Genomic DNA, 10738 nt, shown 5'->3' on the forward strand with positions numbered 1-10738 from the left:
TAGCCCAGAACGACAAACCAAACACTGGCTCTTGAGTGGGCCTTTTGTGTGTAGGTTGTCATACATGCTTGGAAGGTGCGGGAGAGACGTGATGAAGTGTTTGCAATCTGCCAGATCTACTAGATGCCACTTAATCCTACACACCAGTTCTTTTAATACTTCAATTGTACATATTGCTTTTCATGTGTGCATTGTCTTTGGTCTACACTGAATTGGGAATACCTCAGTAAATTGGCATATTGCAATTACACTGTTTTGTTAATACAATTTTTAAAAAAGGGGGTGAACTTGCTGGCACATGCCAACCTGTTCTCAACCCAAGTTATCACTTACTGACATTCACTGCCCCTTAGCATCTCAAGGTACCCTTTCTGACATGCTGCTGTTAACATGTAGTTCATGTTCATGTTCACTGAAGCAACTCACAGCATGAATGTCACATGACACAAGCCATGTGACACATGTAATGTTATGTGCCTTAAAACTGTCAATAACGCTGTGCTTGTTGAGCCATTGCTGGGGCAAGTAACGTGCTTACCTAGTGAGGCAGCTGGATTTGCAAAATCACGAGATCATGCAAGAAGCCATCTTGCCAGTATCCGTTTTTTTGTCTGCATCCAAAGTAGTGCAACCAATCAGCGTCCTAGGAGGGACTATTGGCAGCTACAGGCATGGTTTTAGATGTGACGACAGCGAGAAGCTTCCATGGAAGCAACTTATTTCAAACAAGCAATGGCAGCTCCTGAAGAGGTTAGCAAAGATACTGTGAAAGTACAAGTTATATCAGAACTGGAGAGTGTTTCTTCATTGAAAGAAGAGCAAAGAACAACACTGAAGGCTTTTCTCTATGTTCTCGCTCTTCTCCTGACTGGCTTCAAGAGTTTGACCTGATTGATTTAAGTTAGCTCGGTTGGACATGATAGATAGTTCTTCCAATCATGTGCCAAGTGTATTTTGAAAATACCTGCCCATTTCCAAACAGTTTCCAAAAGGACAACTTCCCAGATGTAACAAACCATCTGGTGTGTGAGGTTAGGCTGAACATGCGTACATCTAAAACTGTGTGTCTGGAACTGCTGCATGTAGAACTGTGGCACCCCAGCTCTGGAGGTCGATGATCTTGGAGAGAGCTGCAAACAGCAACACCAAAGGCCAAGCAATCGACCTGTTCTGAACAGGCACATCTGGTTGGCATATTGGATCCCGTGGCTGCTCACACTAGTGATTAGACCACAGGTAAGGTTACACCCTTGGTCACACCATCAGTGTATGAGTGTATAAGCCAGTGACATGACAGTTGTCCCTGTCTTGATCAAGTCCCACCTTTGCTGTAGGCAGTCCAACATGCTGTCACCATGAGTATCATCACCTGAAATGTGACAGGACCTGACGTGAGTCATCTCCTCCACCATCTCTGCTAATCTCGTTAGCAGGGCAGGGTCACACATCACAGTTCCATCACACCTGAGTCACACACTCAGTGGCCTATGGGCATAAGGTTCCTACAGCAAAAGTAAAGAGTTAAATATGTTTCTCTGTCAGTTCTCAACCAAAGTTCTTGGTTCTTTCCTCCAGTGCAGGACAGCCTATTTCAAGCCGGTTTGTATTATCTGTGCAAGGCACAAAGCTGTGGGCTGACTGATGGTCCACAGACATTTTCAGTCTTCATTTGGAAGATTGATTTCCAGCCTTATTTTAAGCTACATGAAAAAAATGGAAAGGGGCTATAATTTTGGGAGATTTATGTGGACCGGTGTGCAACAGAAAAACAGGCGTGTACGCCTCAAAAAGGGTCTCTGCTGGAAGCCAAAAACCTAACAAAAAAAGTCCCATAGTTGTAATTTACAGCTGGTGTAGAATAACTTTCTCTTTTCTTGACCAGGTAGAATAATGTCACAGCAGCTGCCAAAGACAACCGATGTTTGATGATTGTACCAGGTCTGGTTTTAGAGTTCAGGGGGAAATACAGTTAGCCAGTACAAGTGCTCAGAATCACGGACTAATGTTTAGTACAGGAATAAAACTCCGGTATCAAAGAGAGACTGCACTTCTCAGACGGTGTTGAGGACACAGTGAGCGCAGACCACAGTGGAGCTAATGATCTTAACACTCATTTACACACAGTCATGTGCATGATATTGCATGTGGAATGAGAACAGCAGCCCTGGGTGAGGAGTTCGTGGAGAAAGACAGGATAAAAGAGACTCTGAGACAGAGATAGAGGGAGATATGGAATAATGAGAGAGCAGCTAAGTGTTTCCCCATGTGCACCTGGGGCAGTGGCTGACCCTGTGAAGCGGGGTCTAAGCCTTAGCCCCCTCTCCCTCCACCCCCTCTCTCAGTGCCAATGCCCATAGGCACTGAGGAATCACTGGAATGAGGGAGAGCGTCCAAAAACAGTCGGCTAAACTCTCCTCATCTCTATAGAAGTGCCGTTACAGAAGGCCTCCAGTTTGGTCCAGACGGAGAACACTTAACGGGCTGCTCCATCATTTCTACAGCCCTCCTGGGACACTGACGGGCTCCAATGCTAACTGACTTTTATCTGATTATGAGCCAGCAGGCAGGTAGACACCAAGTTCTGCCAAGGCTGTATTCAAGAATTTGTGTCTACACTGACTGCATCATTTGAAAGCTTGTTTTCTCTTAGAAATATTACAGGTCAAGTATGTTTTATTGGCAGAATATGGCAAAAATAAATTATTATATATTTTCATTAGTGCATAATCACTTGAAAAAAAGAACTTTTTATTACCTTTGGATGAGTCGTTTATATCTACAGAGGGCACAGGTCCTCTTCCACAGAGGCTGTCATGTTGAACCGCCATGTTTCGACAGTAGCCCAGAATGAACTTGCCAAACACTGGCTCTAGATATGGCCTTTTGCTTTTTCTGCAAGTTTGCAGTCTATATAAAAAAATGCCAAATATCAAGACGCTGACACTAGTACTGGCTTTTACCCCGAGATTGATTGATAGGTTTTCATCCCACTGGCAAACACCAGACAACAACTAAATCTAGATAGTAGTGTTTTCTCCATCCATCTGTCAATTTTCTTCCATTCATCCAGGATTGAGTTGCAGTGACAGCACGCTATTCCAGACATCCCTCTCCCCAGCAACACTTTCCAGCTCCTCCTGAGGATCCAGAGATGTTTCCAGGCAAAAAATATATAATCCCTGTACGCTATGTAATCCGTCCAGCAAGTTCTTGATCTACACTGGGAACTCCTCCCGGTCAACTTGCCCAGAGATCTTCCACAGGAAGGCGTCCAGGAGACGTGACACCCAAAACACCTCAACTGGATCTTTCTGAGGCCAAGAAGCAGCAGGTTCTACCGCGAGCTCCCTCCAGATATCTGAACTTCTCACCCTATCTCTAAGGCTAAGCCCAGACACTCTATAAAGAAAACTTATTTCGGCCACTTGTGTCCTTGACCTCATTCAGCTGGTCACTACCCAAAGCTCATGACTATAGGTGAGGACTGGAACGTAGATCGACTTGTAAAGTTAAAGCTTTGCTTTCCTGCTCAGCTTCGTCTTCATCACGACAGTCTGGTACAATGCCCGCATTACTGCTGACAACACACCAATCTGCCTGTAGATCTCATGCTTCATTTTAGTCACTTGTGAACAAGACACTGAGATACTCCCCCCTACAATTCCCCATTTCCCAGCAGAGAGACATGGTCTCATCCCAGCTGCTTCAAACTCAGCCCCAGTGTGTGCTGAAGGTCATGGTCTGACAAAGCCAACAGAACCATGCCATCCTAGTGGCTGTTTTCTGATTATATTAAATGGTATCTACACTGGAAATGTCTATAAACTATACAATGCTTATATTTTCATTTAAGTCAGTTAACTAACACATAGTGTAGATTTTTAGCTAACAGCAGCGCTCTAGGAATAGCAATGGTTTGGTTGGTCCACCACTTTGGTCAACACTGAAATTTCTCAACAGTTACTGGATGGATTGCCATGGAATTTTGTACAGAAATTCATGTTTCTTAGAAGATGAATCCCACTAACTTTGGTGAGCCCCAGACTTTTCCTCTGGCACCACCAGCAGGTTGACATCGTTTACTTTTAGTGAAATGTCTTGACAGCTGTTGGATGGATTGACATTGAGGTTTGTACAGACATTAATTGTCTCCACATGATGTATTCTAATGACTTTGGACATAACTTGAAGGGAGTATTTTAAGTGGGGTTGTATTAGGTCAGTCAGTGTATTACCTACAGTTGACGGCGGTCAACAACTCCCCATTCTGGAAAAGAAGCAAGAGTACTAGCACAGAAGCTAAGCAACATAAGCCAGTAAGTTAACTCCCTTGTTCTGTGAGCTTCACTGTTCTTGCCAAAGGAGTCTGATGGCTTTGATGAGAGTGATATTTGGGCCATATAACAGTGGTTTCCCATTGGAAAAGGCTGTTAAACAGATGAAAATATCTCAATATTGTGCACACATACAGTTATATAGATTTTTTTAGTGATTTTGTTACTGACCCTGCCCACTCTTGTACATTGTTTAGCTTCCTTGTTAATGCTCCACTGTTTCTCCAAACTGGGGGCATAGCAGTCACCATCTACTGTAGGTAGTGAGGTTGTGTTCACTGACTATGGAGAAGTCAGTGTACACAACCCCACTTCAAAAAAGCCAAACTATCCCCTCAACTTTTCATATAGCCCCATCACCAGGTCAAACTTCCAATAGTCACTGACCAAACACCTGCAAAGCTAATGACAAGTCCATCAGCAGCTTGGAGTGTCATTTATCAAATGCTAGCATGCTAACATGCTAAATTAAGAGGGTGAACATAGTAAACATTGGGTCATTTATTTCAAAGCACCATTGTGCTTCACACTACTAGCATGACTCTAGACTGTTAATCTTGTTAATTTATAGATCAGTTTTGAAAGGAGAAATAAGCTGAATATAGTTACTGAAAAGAAATCCCAAAACAGGCTTTTAAATATTGTAAAAATCAAAGGAAGCAACCAAATTAAAATATGAGACTTACACAGTGATATCAATTACTAGAAGCTTATTCAGAGTGAACTGTGGGGCCAAAAATGGCTGCTCTGGGGGAACAGTTCTGAGAAAAACAACATCTGAACGCAGGTGCTCTGTGATGTGTGTGTGTCTGTGTGCTTCCAGGTTTAGGATTTGTTGTCATGAGAAAAGAGAGGCACACAGCCAGTAAACAGAAACTTTTCCCCTCTTGTTCTCAGATATCTGTTTAGACTTCATGGATTAGCCATGACTCCATCAGACTTGCATTAAGCCCATCACGCACATTCACACGTGTGCGCACAAACACACATGAACTGTGCCTGCATGTGCGCAAACACACTCCGATCTTCTTAACCCCAGAGACATTTATGACCTTCCTGTATATCAGTTTTTACAGTGCAGCTCCTGAGCAGAGCAGCAGTAAAGTGGAACGAGGACAAAACAAGAGATTCTTTACAACAAGCCTCCATGTTCTACTGCTGCTGAATAAAGAGAGACAACAGAGAGCAGTCGCTCAAACCACATCAACAAAACATCGCGTGCTGAGAGGAGACATCATCAGGGAGGGTGATTCATGATGGGTTTAGCCCCCTGTTTGGTGCAAAGTTCAATTCACATGTTACACAACGTGGTGGTTGAGGTTTGACAAAGAATTTCTTGAACGTTGGTACTGCTAGAAGATGCTAATGGCCTCTTATGCAACATGTAGACCAACATCATTTAAATTCAATAAAAGCAATGAAATGATCATGTCAATTTAACTACATCAAAGTGTTGCATTACAGTGACAGTTTAAATGTTTCTCTGGTCACTGTGTCTTTATTTAAAATATATATTGGGGCATCTTGTCTTCCAATATTCATTTGGAAGAATAAAAATGGGAATGTCACAATTCACAATGGAATAAGCCCCTGTATCTTATTTAACAAATAAATACATGTTTAAAGGTCCGGTGTGTAAGATTTATGGGTATTTATTGGAAGAATATAGTGTAAATGTAAAATAATATGTGTATTATCACCTGAAAATAAGAGCTGTTGTGTTTTTGTTACTTAGAAAGCGCTGTTTCCTATTTATATCTACAGAAGGCGTAGGTATTCTTCCACTGAGACCGACATGTTGCACCAATACACAGTATATAACATACGGACAGGGTGTCCATGACATCAACCACAGGTTTTGGAAGAGCTGAAGTAAAGCTCCTAGTGTGGTGGCTCCGGCTACCATCTTGGCTGTGCCTGAATCAGATATTTCCAGGTTAAACCAAAAGTAGGCAAAGAGGTGGAGTGTGGGTGCAACTAAGTTGGCTAAGTAAACTTAGCCACCTGTGATGGTACCCACTTGCCAGTCAAAAGGGGCATGCCCTTAATTCTGCAAAAATTAGTAATATAATTATAAAAATTCAGCACCTGTGAATTACCCATTGAGATCCATACAGTTTTTTTTGTACCAGACTGCATAAGCGCCATCTACAGGCACCCTCCAAAAGTGGATGGAGGTGCAAAGACCCACAGTCCTGAGGCAAAGCAAGAAAAAGCAGTTACATTCTAATAGACTTAGAATAGAATTTCATTGGTGTATAAAATGACCACTAATAAAGTTGTAGCATATGCTATATTATTCTTCATATTTAATTTACATGATGAGGCATAGTGTGTGTCTTGTGTTACTAGCTGAGCTCACCAAGCGCTGTAACTAAATAGTTAACAAGCACAAAGCACCATGAATTCAAACACTTCTGACTGCAAATGCAGTTAGTACAGTAACTTGTGGCTCTACCATCTAAAGACCAACACAACACAGCATCTGTTACCGGCTCTGCGTAGAAAGACTAAACAGTGAGGATTCAAAGTGTGCACTGCGTTCTAAGGAGGGATTTAATGCGCTGGACTGAGGTTTGCTGCAACATTTGGAATATCCGACAAAATTCAAAGTGAAAGCCCAAAGCTTCAAGAGCACTGGATTTATACTTTATCTAAAACACCTCTGAGTGAAATACTGGCAGAGATGTAGGCATATGATGGATTTACAACAGTTGGCTGCGGCAAAATGCGCCCCTCACTGCAGAAAGATAGCCAAAAGTTCCTGAAGAATCCATCCAAACTCTCAGACCAACTCTTTAGAGTTTTGCTTTTTAATTTTGAGTGATCATTAAATTTATCAGGCTGACTGTTTCTAACATTGTGGTGGGCACAGTGCCAGTCTCCTGCTGGAGTCGCAGCAGCAGCCTCTGAATGTGAACAGAATATGAAATCTGACTCAGCTCAGACAGTGACTTTGACAACACCCACCCGCTTACTTCGCTCTCATCCCGACCGGCTTCTGGAAGAGTTTGATCTGATTGATCAAAGTTAGCCTGTGTTAGATGTGATAGACAGATAGTTCATCCAATTGCTTGTCGAGTGTTTTTGAAAGTGTCTGCCCTTTGCCAAAGAGTTTCTAAAGATGACTTCCCAGATGGCTCTGTGGAATGAACCATCTTGCATGTCAGCCCATATTCTTATTGTCAGCATATACCATGAAAATACCAAAACCAACAATGAACTGATCCTACTAACAAGACATATTTTATTCCTGTGTAACACAGAGGTCCACTGTTGTCCAAAAAGTATTAAAACACACCTCAGTGAGTCATACTGTTTCACTGTCTAGGCTCAGTGCTCAAAGCCACAGACTGGCTGGGGAAGATGAAAAAGAGAGACATCTCTGACACACTATTGGTTTTCGTCTTTTAATAGGATTTTTGTGACCAGTCTCATCCTTAATTAACAGTATATATGAATCCTAGGATGTTTTGTGGATCATAAGTTACAACCAGATTTCAAAGAGAGATGACGAGGATGCGACTCATTCAATCTGCTGTTGCTGTGCCACAGAGTATGACAGGGCAGAAAATGGGATGTGTGGGTGCAAAGAGACAGAAACTGACAGGAGGAGAAGGAGCAGTGGACGAGGAGGGAGGGGGTGTCGAAGTTCCTCCCTCCCTCACTGTCCTTCCTCTCTCACTCCGTGCTACACGAGATAAAAAAAGGCCAGGAAGCTGAGGCCAGTGTGCTCAGGAAGCTCCCCGCCAGCGACCGCATCGACGTCACCCTTTGTGTTTGCTGGTGTGTGACTGGGGAAGCTAATATTTTAGTATGTATGCAAGCAGACGGAGAGGACCTGATAATGCCTGGGGTGATGTAATGCACTGTTTCTGTGCTCGGTGTGAAGGGGGTGAGGCAGGAGGCGTGTGTGTAGGATGTGTGTGTGTGTGTTGGTTACATAGAGGGGATTGGGTGGTTGATTACCTAATGTTTGACTTATCCCCTTACTAGAATTTGCAATGCAGGCTCTGATTACAGTGGCGCCTCAACCTGAACAACCTGTGCCTTTTTATAGTCTAACAGTGCCACACACAGACGGACACACACATAATGAGAGAGTAGTTCCTCTGAATGTCTCCCAGTGTTCTCCTCTCTGTCCTCATGCTTTACATATAAGAGATTCAACTACCAACAACAAACCACTGATTCTGCTAATGATGAGCCTTGTGTTTTCTCAGACACAAGTGAGTCTCAAGTTTATGCACTCAAATCCCAAGTCAAGTCCCAAGTCAAAACTGAGAAGTCCCAAGTCAAGACAGGCAAGTCCCAACTCACATCCCCAGTAAAGACTGGCAAGTCCTGAATCAAGACAAGCAAGTCCCGGATCAAGTCCCATGTCAAAACTTACAAGTCCAGAGTAAAGTCTCAAGTAAAGACAAGCAAGTCCCCTGTCAAGACAGGCCAGTCTTGAATTCTGTCCCAAGACTGACTGAAGTCCTGAGTCAAGTCCCAAGTCAAGCCAGACAAATCCTGGGTCATGTCTTAAGTAAAGACAGGCTCGCCAGAGTCACATCCCAAATCAAGACATGCAAGTCCCAAGTAAAGTCCCAAGTCAAGACTGACAAGACCAAAAACAAGTCCCAAGTAAAGACAGGCAAGTCCTGAATCAAGTCCCAAGTCTAGACAGGCAAGCCCTAAATCAAGTGCTAAGTCCCTTGTCAAGTTCAAAGTCCTTAACTCTGTCTTCAGAGTCCTAAACATGTCATAATGCTCTCTTTACCAAAAGTACTGCTGTTTAACAACAGAACTTCAACTTACCATTGCTTGTTCAACTGTAAATGTCTAATGAAGCTGCGAGTTGTTGTGTCTCTGTAATTTTTGACTACATTTTTGACGTTTTGTATTCTGCATTTCTTTTTTGTTGACCAACATGGAGTTTTTCTACAACAATAAAATTATTTATGGAGTTTTTCTACAACAATAAAATTATTTAAATATCTTTTTTTTCAACTGGAGCTCAGTGATGTAACGGTAGTTCCTCATTGTTCTCTCCTGCAACCTGACTGGATGCTGTCCGATTGGTTCAAAACAATGTGGGTCTGGGGAATTAAATGTCAGCTTGTTGAGAATGAATGGTGTTAATGTTAGTTGATTCAGGAAATGGGGTGCTTCATGGTACACTTTCTAAAGGTCCAGTGCAGGGTCCCTTGTAACTCAGTTGGTGAAGCATGCGCCCCATCTGCTGAAACTGTGGGTCCTCTGCAGCAGCTGTGGGTTTGGCTCCCACCTGTGGCCCTTTGCTACATGTCATTCCTATTCATTCTATTTGCAGAAATTGATTAAAATATTCATAAATGTTTTCTTTAGTGTATAATCACCTGAAAATAACACTTGTTTTTTCCATTACCGTAGAATGACCACCATGTTTCTACAGTAGCCCAGAACTGACAAACCAAACACTGGCTCTAAATACAGGCTTTTGTATTGTGTGTGAGTCTTGTCGTCACCTTTGGTTCTCCTACTTGCCTGAATGGAGAGGGTGAAGTGCTTGCCATCTGCAAGTTCACTGCAAGATGCCACTAAATCCTAAACATTGGTATTTTAAATAATAGACTTGTCGCTTTGGGCTTAGGGGAAGATATCAAGTGTTTTCAAGTCAAAAGGCTCAACTCCACGAGTCATGTGTTTAAGTCAAAGATGAAAGGCATGTGATTCTGCCAAGTCAAGTTTAAAGTCACCAGATCTGTGACTTGAGACTGGCTCTAGTCCAAGTCATGGCCGCACCTCTGCCTCAAAAAGCTTCAAACAGGTGCTGAAGAGTGACGACAGACAAAGGACATAAAATAGCTCACTCTCTTTTGTCTACTTTCCTTTGTCCTTTTCTATCTTTACATCTGAGATTTGGCCCGGTTGATAAAGGTCTTTGCATCCTGACTACACTTTCTGGCGTTTGAACCCATTACAGTCCATCTTTATCTGTAGTTTCCACAGCTGTGGACTGGCAGTGAGGATGGCTTCTGTCTTGTTGTTACAGTAGATGCTATAGTCAACATACAGCACACATCATTCATTCCAGGGACAATTTCTCCCTTTATCAACTTAGCACAGTGCTGGAGGATACAGTGTAATACCCTGTAATCAGAATGTGTGTGTGAGCGCATGCTGCCCACAGCTGAAATATAGTTCTGCTTTAATGCCTCATGCCTTTACCATGTCTCAGAGGGATTCATACCAACTCATGTAAACACACACACACATACACAGGCACATCAAAAAGCATCTGTGTTCTCAGAACTTTTGCCCCCTAAAGCATCAATTTTCCACTTAAGTGGATTGTGTTAGCTTATACTTGAACACACCGTTAGCGCCAGATTATTCATGTACAAGAAAACAAACAAATTGTGCACACACATCACACC

This window comes from Lutjanus erythropterus, chromosome 8 (assembly GCF_056507025.1).
Source record: "Lutjanus erythropterus isolate fLutEry1 chromosome 8, fLutEry1.hap2, whole genome shotgun sequence".
In the NCBI taxonomy this organism is placed as follows: domain Eukaryota; kingdom Metazoa; phylum Chordata; class Actinopteri; order Lutjaniformes; family Lutjanidae; genus Lutjanus; species Lutjanus erythropterus.